Source organism: Seriola lalandi, unplaced genomic scaffold (genome assembly GCF_002814215.2).
Source record: "Seriola lalandi dorsalis isolate HSWRI2012SDOR001 ecotype SW California unplaced genomic scaffold, Sedor1 jcf7180002054296, whole genome shotgun sequence".
Taxonomy (NCBI): domain Eukaryota; kingdom Metazoa; phylum Chordata; class Actinopteri; order Carangiformes; family Carangidae; genus Seriola; species Seriola lalandi.
Genome location: NW_019524849.1, coordinates 114,657 through 129,656, shown reverse-complemented (window position 1 = coordinate 129,656; position 15,000 = coordinate 114,657). Strand labels below are relative to the sequence as shown.

The 15,000-nt window shown below is 44.8% G+C and overlaps 1 protein-coding gene across 1 annotated transcript in view; it reads left to right on the top strand.

Moving 5' to 3' along the window:
- plxnb3 (plexin B3) overlaps positions 1–15,000 on the top strand; it is a 52,127-nt gene that overhangs the window by 4,371 nt on the left and 32,756 nt on the right. The window contains exon 2 of the mRNA XM_023406146.2: positions 8,075–8,132. The gene's annotated coding sequence lies outside the window, so the exon portion shown is untranslated. The remainder of the gene's footprint in view (positions 1–8,074; positions 8,133–15,000) is intronic.

Sequence of the window (15,000 nt, the reverse complement as noted above, 5' to 3'; positions counted from 1 at the left end):
TCTCAGCTGATCTCAGGTCAGTTTCAGGGGCTGAACCTTTAGATCCAGAATTTAAGGTCTCTGAGCTCTGATAAGGTTTTGTCAACACAAACTGAACTTCTTCCTGTGGTTGGATTAGTCTTGAAGACCCAGGAAGCAGCTTGATCCTCATCAGTCTTTATGAGAAATCCAGTCTGGATTCAGTCCGAACTCACAGGTAGAAAACCTGAAAACGTTCACATTTTACAGACTGGACCCAGGGAATTCTGGAGCCTGAGGGACTGTTTACGACCTGGACCACTAGAATAGAGTTTATATGACTTCTGTGAAAGTTTCCTGTGGACGGACGGAGTCATTGACATCAGTTGTAGACCACCAGAATATAAACCAGGAGAGTCGGGGGCCAGAGTCCAGTCTTTCACTGTGTGGTTCTACCTCTGTGTTCTGTCAGGGTGAACCTACACACACACACACACACACACACACACACACACACACAGTGAGTGTGTGAAGGGGGGTGCAGAGTGACTTGAGAACGAGTGGAAACAAACAAGAAACTCACAAAGACCGGGGAGGGGGGAGGGGGGGGTCTATTGTTGATCCCAGATTAGGGCGTGGCCTCCACAGATTATGCACACACACACACACTCACTTGAGTGTGAATGAAGCGTCCTTGATCACACCAACTGCTGAGCACCTCCCCCTCCCTGTGTGTCAGATCACATACACACCGACTGTGTAGCTGGAGGTGATATTAATAATCCATAAAGAAGCTGGTTTCTCTGGATCACTCCCTGTGGAGTCAACACACACACACACACACACACACACACACACACACACATACACACACACACACACACACACACACATAGAGGCGTGTGCGGCTGTCTCACTGTCTGTAAGACAGACAGGATGGTGGAGATGTGTGAGAGAGGTTGTGTGATATTTAAGGAGGTTGTGTGTGGAGTGTTTCACGTTAACTCAGCTGCAACATTAACACCTGTGCAAACGTTTTAGGTCAGACTTTCAGACCTGGACTGGGTTTAGATCCAGGACTGTGACCCAGGTCTCGCCTCACTGAACTGGTACCAGCTGGGAATAAAACTGTTCATGGCTGCATGATGTCACCATGTGAACATGTGCAGTAGTCACGTGATAATGAGCTAAAACTCGTCAGCCTACAGCTGTCACAAAGGAAACTGATTTGAGTCTGATCAGTTCCCAAGATGCATCTCTCACCACCCACACCACCTGAACATGAGTGTCGCCTGCTCTGGCTGTTTGATAAACTGATCAAATGTACATAGAGACCTGAGTCTGCACATCACCTGCTGGAAACACGTCACCTGTAGGCAGGTGTTCAGTATGTGTGTGTTCCTGTAATTGTCTATCTGTACACAACACACAGTTTATTATCGCACAAAAAGAAGACACCGCAGTGTCTGTGCAGCCCTCCTTCATGTCCCTCTGATGGTCGAGGTTTCCATGGTGAAGATTGAGGGTAACCATGGTGATGAGGAGTATGGCTGACGGCATGGACAGAGGGACCTCAGAATAATAGTAATACCAACACATGTGTGTGTTTAAAATTGGCTGTGATGAAAAATTCTCTTTGATGTTTAAGTGAAGTCAGAGTGCTTCAAAAACCAGTCAGGAACCAGTCAGCAAACCAGTCAGCCAGGAACCACTCAGTAAACCAGTCAGTGAGGAACTAGTCAAAAACCAGTCAGTCAGGAACCAGTCAGCAAACCAGTCAGCCAGGAATCAAGTCAGTAAACCAGTCAGCCAGGAACTAGTCAAAAATCAGTCAGCCAGGAACCAGTCAGGAAGAAACCAGTCAGCAAACAGTCAGTCGGGAGCTTGTAAACAGACCACAATAATAATAATGATGATAATATTATTATTAATAATAATAATAATAATAATAATAATAATAATAATGAGGACAGGTCTGTATAAAGAGACGAGGTTGTGTGTCAATCTGATGTTCTGATTGGTCGAAACATAGTGTTGGTTTGTAACAGTTTGTTCTGTTTTTTTCTGGTTCCACTTGAAGTCCTGGTTTGGATCTTGGTCGGGTTCTTTGGTTGCAGGTTTTAACTAAATGCTGGACTAAACCCATTGTTATCTCTGTAAAGTTTTCAGTGACATCTGGACGTAGAGAGCAGCATGCGGGGGCGCTGTCAGTCACCACAGACTGACCTCGGCTGATGGAGCGAGTTGACACTGTGTCTTTATTGAAACCAGCTCTGTGAACAAAGACCACCTGGACAAAAGGATCTGAATTTAAATGAACTTTATTGAAAGCTCGGGGTGAGCAGTGTTAATGAACAGTCAGGCTTCAACAGAGAAGCTTTATTTAAACACGGTCTGTGAACAAAGACACACAAAATGAAGTTCAGTGAAAAGATTCATTCAAAAGATTGAACAAGCTTTATTGACAGCACAGACCTTCAGTGTTTACAGGCTGCTGTCTCACAACTAATGAGTAGGTTTGTTTGGTTTATTCACCAGCTCTGTGAATTATCATCTACAACATGTACAAGTAATGATATTACTGCATTATTATTATTGCTCATGCATCAGTGTATCAGGCTGAAGCGTCAGATTACTGATGATTAATCAGCTCATTATTTGTTAATAGTTTATTCTATCAAACATAAGAGCATGAGCTTCACACTGAGCTACCCTCCAGACCAGCTCACAACATGAAGTACAGTGTGTGTGTGTGTGTGTGTGTGTGTGTGTGTGTGTGTGTGTGTGTGTGTGTGTGTGTGTGTCCTACTGTTTGTAATGAAGGAGGAAGTTCCTCTTGTATGGTAAAATGAGCTGTATTTACTGTGGCTCTGTTTCCATTTCCTTTGCTGGCACAGCCTCTTCCTTCCTTTTTCCTCTACATCTGTCTCTCTCTCTGTATGTCTGTCTGTCTGTCTGTCTCTCTGTCTTTTTATGTCAAATTCAGATTCAAAGAAGCATTGTTAACATGACTGTAGTCAGATACATTCATTATCAAATCACACTACAGACAGCATCAACAGTGAAAAAGTACATTTAGATGTGTGAACAACAAAACATATTAATACTATAGTTCAACAGCATCTACAGTATTTTGAAATCACTGTCTGACTGAACAAATAGGAAAGGGCAGAGCTTTTAATTTGAAATGTTACCTGCAATTCACGTCCATCAAAACACCTCAGCCTCATCTTCGGGTTAATTATTGAGTCAGTGTCCGACTGTTCCTTTAAATGCCAGACTGTTAAATATCTTACTGTTGACTGGCTGACTGTTCCTTTAAATGCCAGACTGTTCCTTTAAATGCCAGACTGTTAAATATCTTACTGTTGACTGGCTGACTGTTCCTTTAAGGACCTCCCTTGTCTCAGTGTGAATGTTCAGATTACAGACTGTGGAATAATGTGGTGTCACTGCCATCACAGTGAAGATTATACTGTCTGACTGAGAGAGTGTGTGTGCGTGTGTGTGTGCGTGTGTGTGTGTGTGTGTGTGTGTGCGCGTGTGTGTGTATAATTGGTATGTTGGTGTGCAGCTGTCTTCAGTCGCTGGCATCTGTTACACCCCCAACTTAGAAACACACACACACACACACACACACATACACACACACACACACACACACACACACACACACACACGTTAACCAGCTCCTTGTTCTCATGGTTCCACTGTAATCACAAAGAAAAAACAAGTATTCCTCTGATCTTCTGATGATCAGTCAATCAGTTCATTGATTGATCAGTTGATCAGCTGATCAGTTGATTGACTGACTAATTGTCTTGATTGTTTTCACTGTCTCACATGTTAAATGAAGCTCTGTAGCACAGAACACAAAAATAACAGCGAAGTGTCACATACAGGATCCAGATAGTCTGAGTCCTGGACTCACCAAGTCCTCATGGACACATTACATTAGAGGCTCATGAAACCCAGTCCTGTGAATGCTGTCCCGGGTTCAGACCAGGATGTGGACAGAAGACCAGCACAGGTCGAACCCACAGTCAGTCTGAACCCTCTCCAGTCTGAACCCTCCCACAGAGTCCAGACTCTGACAGAGACCAGATCACTTAGTACAGTCATGTTCTCCGGAGACCAGATACCAGACTGAGACAAGTGACGGAGACAAACAGGAAGACTGCATCAGAGCTCTGCGACTGTTGCACATATGGCTGAGTGTGTTACTGTGTGTGTGTGTGTGTGTGTGTGTGTGTGTGTGTGTGTGCTCTATATATGCAGATTACAGCTCTATAATGTCTCATTGCAGAGTTACAACCATCAGATTAACTCCACAGATTAGTGAATGAAGGCAGGCAGCCTAATCTACTGTATATGTGTGTGTGTGTGTGTGTGTGTGTGTGTGTGTGTGTGTGTGTGTGTGTGTGTGTGTGTGTGTGTGTTTCGGGGTCAGGTTTAATGGGGATTAAATCCACTGGTGGCCTATTTGGAGTCTGCAGTTTTAATTTTTCTGCACAGAAAGTAAAAATAAAACTCTGAGCCCGGTTTAAAGTCCAGATGATAGAACCAGATGAACCAGTGGAACCAGTAGAGGTCCTCTGACTAACTTTCCCAGGACCACAGCTCCCAGTAAATCCAGTATAAACACCAGTCAATTTTACAGTTTGTTTTCATGAACTGTTTCAGTGTTGGTAGTTGAACTTTCAGACAGTAACATGAAGTGAAGGCAACTCATCTTCAGGTGTTTCAGGTGTTTCAGGTGCCACGAGTCCTCCAACCTAAACAACCATATTTTTCTACCCCCTGATACGACCCATAGGAGCGCCTCCTGAAATAGCACCTCTATGGCAGTTACTAAAATAACAGTCAGGGCTTGGTTAGGTTCAGGAAAAGGTCGTGATATGGGTTAAAATAAATAGTTCCTCAACGGACGATCTTTGTAGTCATGGTTACAATAATAACAATGGGGTAACCTTTGTTGAATGTTCATGGATAAAAGTAACAACATAAACTGCTGGTTCCACATGGGAGTGGAACACCAGTCTCTTGTGTCATTTTCCTGTGTTCTGTTGATCCATCCACCCCAACCTCCTCCAGGCGCTGACTTTGTCGGTCTTTATATTACGTCACCGCACTTTTCCCTTTGCTCCTGTCTTAGATAGTATGGCCACTAGTCACCTAACAACAAAATGTAACTATGGGTCATAATAACCAGCTACACAGACAACCTATGGGCTTGTTTTTTACAGGACGACAGTCTCTTCAGGCGTGTCATGTGTTTCAGGTGTTTCTGCAGATCTGCAGACAACAGACCGACAAACCAGACCTGCAGACCACAGACCTGCAGACCACAGACCTGCAGACCACAGACCTGCAGACCACAGACCTGCAGACCACAGACCTGCAGACCACAGACCACAACCAGATCCAAACTGGATGTAACTCAGACTGTACATAGTGACATGAGCCTCCTGGTTCTGATCAGGTTTATGGAGGATCCAAGTCCTGATGCATCTGTGAGCTGTGAGTTCAAAGAGCCAGAAACTGAACTCGAGTCTCACTTGTAGTAGTTTTTTTTAACATGCAGCAGATGAGAGTCATTAGTTATTAGTTAATCAAATATTTACCAATGACTTTCTGTCAGCTGATGATGTAACACTGTGAAATACTAACACACACACACACACACACACACACACACACACACACTTGAAGTAATTTGTTGGGAGCAATAAGCAGCTGGCTCTCCTGGTTCAGGTTTATCTGTGGTCCATGATTGGACATAGACTGACCCTCGATGAGACTGGATCAAGGGTCCATATGTCCACTAGAGGGCAGCTCAGAGTGACAGATATGGTGACGCGGAGGAGGTGGTAATAACGTCCTGAGGTCATTAAATACATCGTCCTGTGGTCCAGTCTCTGCACTGTGGTCCAGTCCCTCTGTGTCCTGTGGTCCAGTCCCTCTGTGTCCTGTGGTCCAGTCTCTCTGTGTCCTGTGGTCCAGTCTCTGCCCTGTGGTCCAGTCCCTCTGTGTCCTGTGGTCCAGTCCCTCTGTGTCCTGTGGTCCAGTCTCTCTGTGTCCTGTGGTCCAGTCTCTCTGTGTCCTGTGGTCCAGTCTCTCTGTGTCCTGTGTACCAGAGACCTGGTCTGTAGTTTTAGGTCTGTGTTATTCCACAGAGGAGGACTGAGTTTCTCAACATGAGGACATGAACAAAATCAGGTGGCTCAAACGTCCTCATGATGGTGTGAGTTACGTTCTTCATCCTGAAGTTCTTGAAGGTCTTGATGAGAGGTGATTGATCTCAGTCCAGATCCTCACCTGGCTCCTCTTGATTTGAGAAAAATCATTGATCAGACTGATCAATAATTACTTCACCCTCCATGTGTAAAGGGTGTTTTTGTCTGTCAGTCCTGAGGAGGTGAAGTGAGAGGAAGTGAAGTGAGAGGAAGTGAAGTGACGCTCAGACTGACATAACTGATCTTTACTGTGATGAATGAATCAGTGTGTGAGTGAATAGATCCTCTGTGTCTGACTGAGACCCCCTGACCTCACTACAGGACCACTTCCTCTGAGACACACACTGCTGATCTTACTGTTGGTGTGATGATAATCCACTGATCAGTAGTTCAGCTTCTTTTAGATCCTGGTTTTGGGTCTCCTGTCTGGGCCGGTCTCAGACTCAGTCAGAGTAGCTGAGCTGACAGAGCGGGAACACTAATATGGGCCTCACAAAGATACAAGAATAACAAAACACACACACACACACACACACACACACACACACACAGGGAGGTGGTTGTTGATCCCTGGTTTTTGTCTTCAAGGACGACTCCTGGCTCAGCTGGCTGTGTGTGTGTGTGTGTGTGTGTGTGTGTGTGTGTGTGTGCGCGCCTGTATTGTTGGTCGTCCTTCAGACTCTACAAACCATCTGACACAAACAGACTAAAGCTGCTGAAGGAGTGTTTGAGTGTGTGCTAGCGACTTGTTGACAGGGGGCGGAGCCTCACTGTGTGTTGATCAGGTCCGAGGTTTATTGCAGATAAAAGTCCTTCACTCAGATTTTCTGTTAAACAACGTAGTGTTTTCTGTCACATCAGTTTCTTCATGTATGTGTGTAAACAGAGGGACTCAGTGGACAGAAGTCTTTGATCATGGATCGGGTTTCAGACGAGTTTATGGTTTAAGCAGTAGATGAATGTGGATTATCACAGCATTTACAGCGCCACCTGCTGGTCTCATTACATACAGTGGGGACTGTTCAGTCCAGTTCTGTGATGAGGATCAGATGTAGTTTATACTAGAGCAGGTCTGTTCTCTCTGAAGGCTCAGAGAGACTCTGACAGTCACATGATAAAACAACATGTTTATGACGACCACAGTGACAAGGGTGCTGGTTCTGATGGAGCTGGAGCTTGGACCAGGATCTGATCAACACTAATCAACTGTGATCCAGGACCAGGATCTCACAGTCCTGCACTTTTTTTCTGTGTGAGCATTAATAACAGTGAAGAACAGGAAGCAGCTGATTGGTCAGAGCAGCTGTATCGACGAGGACAGCTGAGTGTGATAGATCATCAATCAATATGTGCAGTGATTGATTATCTGTGCTCATTAACTCATTACACGCTGCGGCAGACAAACAGGAAGTGATTCATTGCTTGACCTGAGTTGACCTTGAGGGCAGATGGTTGATGAACAATCCTAAGAGAGACGCCTGAACGCACCATCTGGTTTACAATCAGTAACACTGAAGTGTAGGTGGGACCTCTACCTGGGGGAGTACAGTCATTACGGGGGGGGGGGGGGCAGTGCATCTGATCATGGCCGCTGAAGTACCGTATTCCTATTTCCTACGCCACATCAGATGAACTGTCACTCTGCTGAGTTACACAGCGACTGTATCGTGTGTCAGAGCGGGTATCCTCGGGTATCCCGACATGCAGCTGTCGGCTGTCCTCAACTGAAACATCTGGGACAGATGTGAAACTGTCCTGGAGTCATTTCCAACACCTGTATGTCGGGTGAGGACACAGACACTGGTCCAGTGTACAGTCAGGCCTCAAGTTCAGTCTGCCTCTGTGTGACCTGACGTACGTCTGTATTTGTGTTCCTGCAGGAAACGTCCTCCTGATGAAGAAGGTTCCTCCTCAGTTTCCTCATCGCAGACGCAGCAGGTTGGTGTAACTGTAATCTCTATGTCTGTTGGTGAAACAGCTGAGTCAGGGCGTCCACATGGTTACCATAGCAACCAGTGACCTCACACACAGCCGCCACATGGTGACCGATGATGTCATCAACCCATCAGAGATAAAGTGTGTTGTGTTTTCATGGAGGTGCTGTTGCTGAAGTTGCTGTTCAGTGATTGGTGGAGGATGCAGTGATCTGATTGGCTGTTTCAGAGGAATCTGCAGATTCAGCCTCATTGACCTGTGTGTGTGTGTGTGTGTGTGTGTGTGTGTGTGTGTGTGTGTAAGTGTAACAGAGCAGTCTTTGTTGTGTCTCTCAGTTGACAGAACACACTGACACGGAGTCTTTGTGGTGTTGTTGTTGTTGTTGTCTGAACATGAGGACACGGTGGAAACACAGAGACAGTCTGAGGCATTGTCATGGTAACATATAAAATCAGTTTGTGAAAGTGAAAGTTTTCATTTAAACTCACTGAATTAAATTAATGTTTGCATTTAGAAACTGGGTTGAATTTTCTGTTCTGGTGGTGAATGTAAACATCCAATAATCAATAAAAAAAAAAACTCAAACAGGAAGCTGTGCAGAGATAATTAATGGATCAGACATCTGTCCAATCGAAGAACAGATAGATTATTAATATGAACAGTCAGTGTTCATTATCAGACCTTCTGAGTAAAGTTCACTTGTTATTTTTCTGTCTTCTCTTTCCATCACACACACACACACACACACAGACACACACACACACACGCACACACACACATGCACACACACACATGCACACACACACACACACATGCACACACACACACACACAGACACACACACATACATTTCCTCCCAATTACTGCGTGTCACCTTTCACCTCACCCTCCTCCCCCTCCTCTCCCCCTGCATTCATTACTCCGCCTGGTTGGTTCGTCTCTCTACAAGCTGCTTTTCACGCTCTCTAACCCCCCCCTCCCCTCACCCTCTATCACCCACCCTCCTCCTCCTCCTCCTCCTCCCCCTTTAAAGCCTCTTCACTTGTCCTTCAGCTTTTGTTTCTGCTTGAAAGCCTCGGATACCTGAAAAACAACACACACCGCACCCTGCAACATATAATATAATTTAATATAATATAATATATGGAGGATTTGTTTTTGATATTTTATTTAACACATTTGAGTTTTTCTGTTTATTGGATCAAATTTAATCCATTACTCTTCAATAAAACATTTAAGACAAATATAACAATAGAATATAACAATATGACATGAAAAGTAAATAACATTTAAATTCTGTTTAATCTCAATATTTATCTTCAGATTCAGAATCACAGATTTATCTCAGAGAGGATCCTCCTCAGCCCGGTGGTGTCTGCATGAAGTCAGTCAGTCTGTCTCAAGTCTTATTATTGTTGTCATTATTGTTATTAGGGAGCAGTGAGTCTGATCAGTGTTGAATGTGGCTGTTGTTGGTTTGTGTGAAGAGACTCTGTTGATCATCACAGAGAACTAACCTCTAATGAAGCAGCCAATCACTGTCTGAGTCTGAGTTTGTCAACTGATGTTAAATTTGTGGAAATGTGACTTTTTAAATTATTATTATTGTTGTTGTTGTTGTTTCTGGCTCTCTGACCTCGGTCACCGCTGAGCATCTGAAGCTGGCCTGTAATTGGTCGGATCTGTGACTTTCTCTTTTGACTTAATGCAGAAATAAAATCACATCATAGACACAATATTTATGTCTGCTGCTCCACCAGCTGTCCGGCCACCAACACACACACACACACACACACACACACACACACCCACATTGTCAGACCTCAGGCTGTGTGTGTGTGTGTGTGTTTTCTCTTTGTGTGTTTGATTGATGTATGTGTGTTCAGTGGTGCATGTGACCCTCAGTGTGTGTGTGTGTGTGTGTGTGTGTGTGTGTGTGTGTGTGTGAGATTAATATTGCATGAGGCTCCTGATGAGAGTTGGACAAACACTCCCAGCTGAGCTCTATCACACACACACACACACACACACACACACTCACACACACACGTTTTATGAGCAGTGTGTTGTGTCACAGATAAGATTATGTCGATAAGATACACACACTCACACTCTTCATGCTGTCTTCACATCACATTAAACTCTCTGTGGTCGCCATGACGACCTGAACACTTTATGATTCTCACCTGCTGTGACCGGTCAGCTGTGAACCAATCAGATGACATGTGGACTCACCTGAGCAGAGATGAGAGCCTCGCTACACTAACTGATCAGTATTGATGAGTATTGATCCTGAGTCCATCAGAAGTATTTTATATAATTGAGGAGGACATGACACCAACTGACCAGTATTGATTGGTAGTGATCAGACAGAACAAAGACAGAAGAAGAAGAACCCCAGAACCACAGTGAGAACAGGACGTTCTTCTTCTGCTGTTTGATGACTGTGAAAACTGTTTCCCATCATGCATTGGGCTCACAGTGGGATTAACAACACCCACAGAATCAAAGGAGCCGCTCAGCTGTGGGACTGGTCTTGCGGAGACAAGAACCGTGGTGTGTTGAGACCACGAACCCACAAGACTGAACCCACAACAACTCGTAGTCTTTATGACGTTCTCTGACGGATCTCAGACACAGACCTGAGCAGAGTCAGCATGAGGGTCCATCCATGGACCAAAACCAGAACTAGGAGCAAAAAGAGGCTTAAGGTGAGGTCATCACAGTCAGAGCCCACATGGGACCATGAGGGTTGACCGTGTTAGGTGTGATGAGGTTAGTGACTGATGATGGTCTGTAGTTAGTTCTGCTCAGCAGCTGGTTCGTAGTCAATCTAATGGTTCATTGATACAGTCGGTCTGGTCTAACTCATCAGTATCAGTCACAGTTCATTAATGAAGTTGTTCCTGACGGGTTCCTCACTTGCTCCTCAGTTGTGTAGTGTTACTGGGTCAGAACCAGTCCATGTACTATGTTAACCCTGTCATGTGGGTCTGGTTTTAACTCAGTGGTTTTGTTGATCCTGTGTCACTGTCACTGACTGGAAACTGGAGACCAGTTCAACAGAGAACTGGTCTCCAGTCTTTCAGTCAGAGGGGGCGTGTCCTTCACAGGGGGAACCACCAACCATTGATTTACTGCCTCGCTCTATCACTCTCTCTCTCTCTCTCTCTCTCTCTCTCTCTCTCTCTCTCTCTCTCTCTCTCTCTCTCTCTCTCTCTCTAACTTCACGCCTCAAACCCCTGATTAATTATTAATGAGTCTGCCCCTCCCACCACAGTGTGTGCAGATAAGCCCCACCCCCTTTATTCCCAGTGAGACTCTCTCTCTGTGTATGAAAGTCTCTCGCCCCCTCTCGCTCTCTTTCTCTGTGTGTGTCTGAATGTCTCTCGCCCTCTCTCTCTCAGAACAATGTGTCGTTCACAATAATGGGATTACAGCCATCTAGCCGGCTGCTCGCTCACTTGCCCCTCTCTCTCTCTCTCTCTCTCTCTCTCTCTCTCTCTCTCTCTCCCTCTCTCTCTCTCTCCCTCTCCCTCCATCTGTCTGTTGGTAGTCGTTCGACCCCTCTCTCTCTCACCCAGTGTGCAGGTTCTTTCAGTTTTTGTCGTCTGTTTTTTGGAGGAATGAAAGAAAGACGGACTGTTTCCTGAAGGAAGTAAGTGTCTCTCTACCTCTCTCTAATGTGCTGTTTATGTCTCTCTCACTCTCTCTCTCTCTGTGATGAGGCTTTGATTGACAGCTGACTCTTGTTAATTGCGCTGTGATTTAATTAGCGGAGCAGGAATCAGATCAATGGTAGAGAGACATAGACGCTCCCTTTCTCTCTCTCTCTCTCTCTCTCTCTCTCTCTCTCTCTCTCTCTCTCTCTCTGTGAATAAGTTCCCTCACAGAGAAAAGACACGATGCAGCTTCCTGCACTGACATGTTTCACTGTGTCACCAATTCACTGATTCACTGATTCACTGTTTGTTTCACTGTGACATTGATTCACCATGTCACGGATTCACTGTTTTTTTTCACTGTTTACCTGTTTCACTGTTTGTATCACCGTTTCATATCCAGCACCAGATGTTTGTTCCTGGGCTGTAACATCCTCAGTGAAGTAGTGAAGTGTTCACGATCAGATGTGATGTGGTTTCTATGAATAAAGACATGTACAGTGAACTGGATCAGTGGAACAGAAGGCATGAACATATGTATGGAAGAGAAGTGTGATATTAAATGTACCTCTGTCTGACTGTACAACACGTAGTATTGTCTCTGATCCAACACACTGGGGTGATTCATGATATTCAGAACAGTGCACAGTCGTGTTGTTACACTGACGTCCTGCTTCTTATCATTTTACTTCAGGACAAACACAGAAAAATGTAGTTGAAGTATGAAAAATTCAAAGTTCTCACTGAGCATTTGAAAGTGGTTTATTATTATAACACATCAGCAGCATTATAATGTTCTCGTTGGGCGAGGTGGAGCTTTAACTGTATTATGTGGACTGAGGGATAGTTTAAACTGTTATAGTACACTTTAATTTCTGTTTTATATTTAAAATATAAACTCTACAAACACAACTATTGTAAATTGTCTTAATTTACACCTTTTTCATTTTTTATTTATTTTTTATCATTTTGTGTTATTGGATGAAGCAGATAGGAAACAGAGGGTGGTCTTAAAAATGAAACCCCCAGGACATTTCAAGGCCAAAGATAAATTGATTCATTGAGATGATAGATTGACATCTGAAAATATGCATGCATCATTTTCAGTGACGTTTTGAGAGACTGGTGAACGCACAGGTTGTGTAGTGTCTCTGGGACAGATGGATCAGATGAGTCCAGGTTCTGAAGCAGCTGTTGTTAGTAAACTGTCTGCTCAGCAGTTTAAACCCTTTCAGGAAACAGACACAGAGTGAAGGTATGTGCAGCAACAGAAATATGTTATGTGTTGTGATACCTGTTTGACTTCCTGTTTTAAGACTGACACATTTCACAGCTGCAGCAGCTCGCAGCCTCTGTGTGAAGTGTCTGATGATCTCAGAGGTGAAACCTCAGCTCTTTGTTCGCTGCGTCTTCTTCTGGAAACTTCCTCACATGAACCAATAGATCTCCATCATGTTCTCCATCATCATCTGAGCTTTGACTAAATCTTTAATGACCTCTTCTTCCTCTGGTGGTTTAATGGCAGCGACTGGAGAATCAGCTCTTTACCTCCATCAGAGTACAACTGAGAATGAGAAGATCTGAATTTCAGAAACAGCAACTAAAGATTGAAGAGTTCAAACTAAACTAATTTAAAGTGCATTTTATGAGTTTAATTTAAATTGTGTATAGAGCAGATTTTTCAAGGTTTTGTTTTAATGTTGGAAAAACTTTACAGATATAAAACAACATGATGCCGCTGAGACTTGAGGATTTGCCGAGTTACAGTGGTTCTATGAACAGGTAGAGCAGTCAGGAAGTTGCACACAGGTGCAGTGAAGGTAACCACGTGCAGGTGCTCTGTAGATGTAAGTGTTGTAGTGCAGATGGTCTCATGGCTCCTGATAGTCTGTGTCTGCGAGTGTTCAGCTCCGGTTGGCTCTGTGGTGGAGGCTCTTTGTTGGTTCTGTTTGTCTGTGATATGCTGGACCTGAGGCTTCCACCAGGGGGCAGCGGGTCAAACAGATGATGGTCTTTCAGTGGCAGTGGGAGTGGAGGAGGGGTGGGGCCTAGTCTAACAGTCTGGGGCCGGTCTGTCAGTGGCAGGTGGGTCGGTAAAATCCTGAGTTAGTATGGCAGTGACGTTTCAGCCCAGGGTGACGGTGTTCAAGACAGACGTGTACAGTAGCTCCCCTGGTGGTCAAGGTTGGTCAGTGCAGCGTGAAGGCCTCCTCTCTAGACCTGTTGGCTCCACGGCCCGACAGGGACCGGTTGATCTCTAGGTTGATGAAACTTTTTCTGAAGCCTCCTTTCCTGTATTCTCTCAATATCCTGTCCAGTCCGGACAAAGATATTTAAACAGATCAGATCACGTCCTCAGAGCTCGATGTGTTTTCATCAGACTCACGAAGAGATGAACTGTTAATGATAATATATTATATGATAATGAAGTGGGTCATTCTGATATATATATATTTTTACTTATTAAAATGTTTAAATGCAGTATTTCTACACTGTGGTGTTACTATAGTTACTGAGCTGAAAGGTGTGGTTAAGGGTGAGGCAGCTGGATTGGATGGAGAGGTGGAGAAGGTGGAGAGGATGAGGCAGGTGGAGAGGATGAGGCAGGTGGAGAGGGAGGAGAAGATGAAGATGATGGAGAAGGTGGAGATGGCGGAGAGGTGGAGAAGGTGGAGAGGATGGAGAAGATGGAGAGGATGGAGAGGTGGAGAAGGTGGAGAGGATGAGGCAAGTGGAGAGGGTGAGGCAGGTGGAGAAGATGAAGAGGATGGAGAAGGTGGAGATGGCGGAGAGGTGGAGAAGGTGGAGAGGATGGAGAGGATGGAGAAGATGAAGAGGATGGAGAGGTGGAGAAGATGAGGCAGCTGGAGAAGGTGAGAGGGTGGAGAAGATGAAGAGGATGGAGAGGTGGAGAAGGTGGAGAGGATGAGGCAGGTGGAGAGGGTGGAGAAGATGAAGAGGATGGAGAAGATGCGGAGAGAGGATGGAGAGGTGGAGAGGTGGAGAAGATGAAGAGGATGGAAAAGGTGAGGCAAGTGGAGAGGGTGGAGCAGTTGACGCATGTTAAATCTCTCATTCAGTTTCTTTGTGTTTTCATCTGCAGTGAATGAAACAGATTGTTGTAGTTAAATAAAGAGATCTCCTCCCTCTTTCTCTCTGCCTCTCCTCTCTGACTCAGCCCCCCCCCCCCGCCTTTTTATTATTATGGT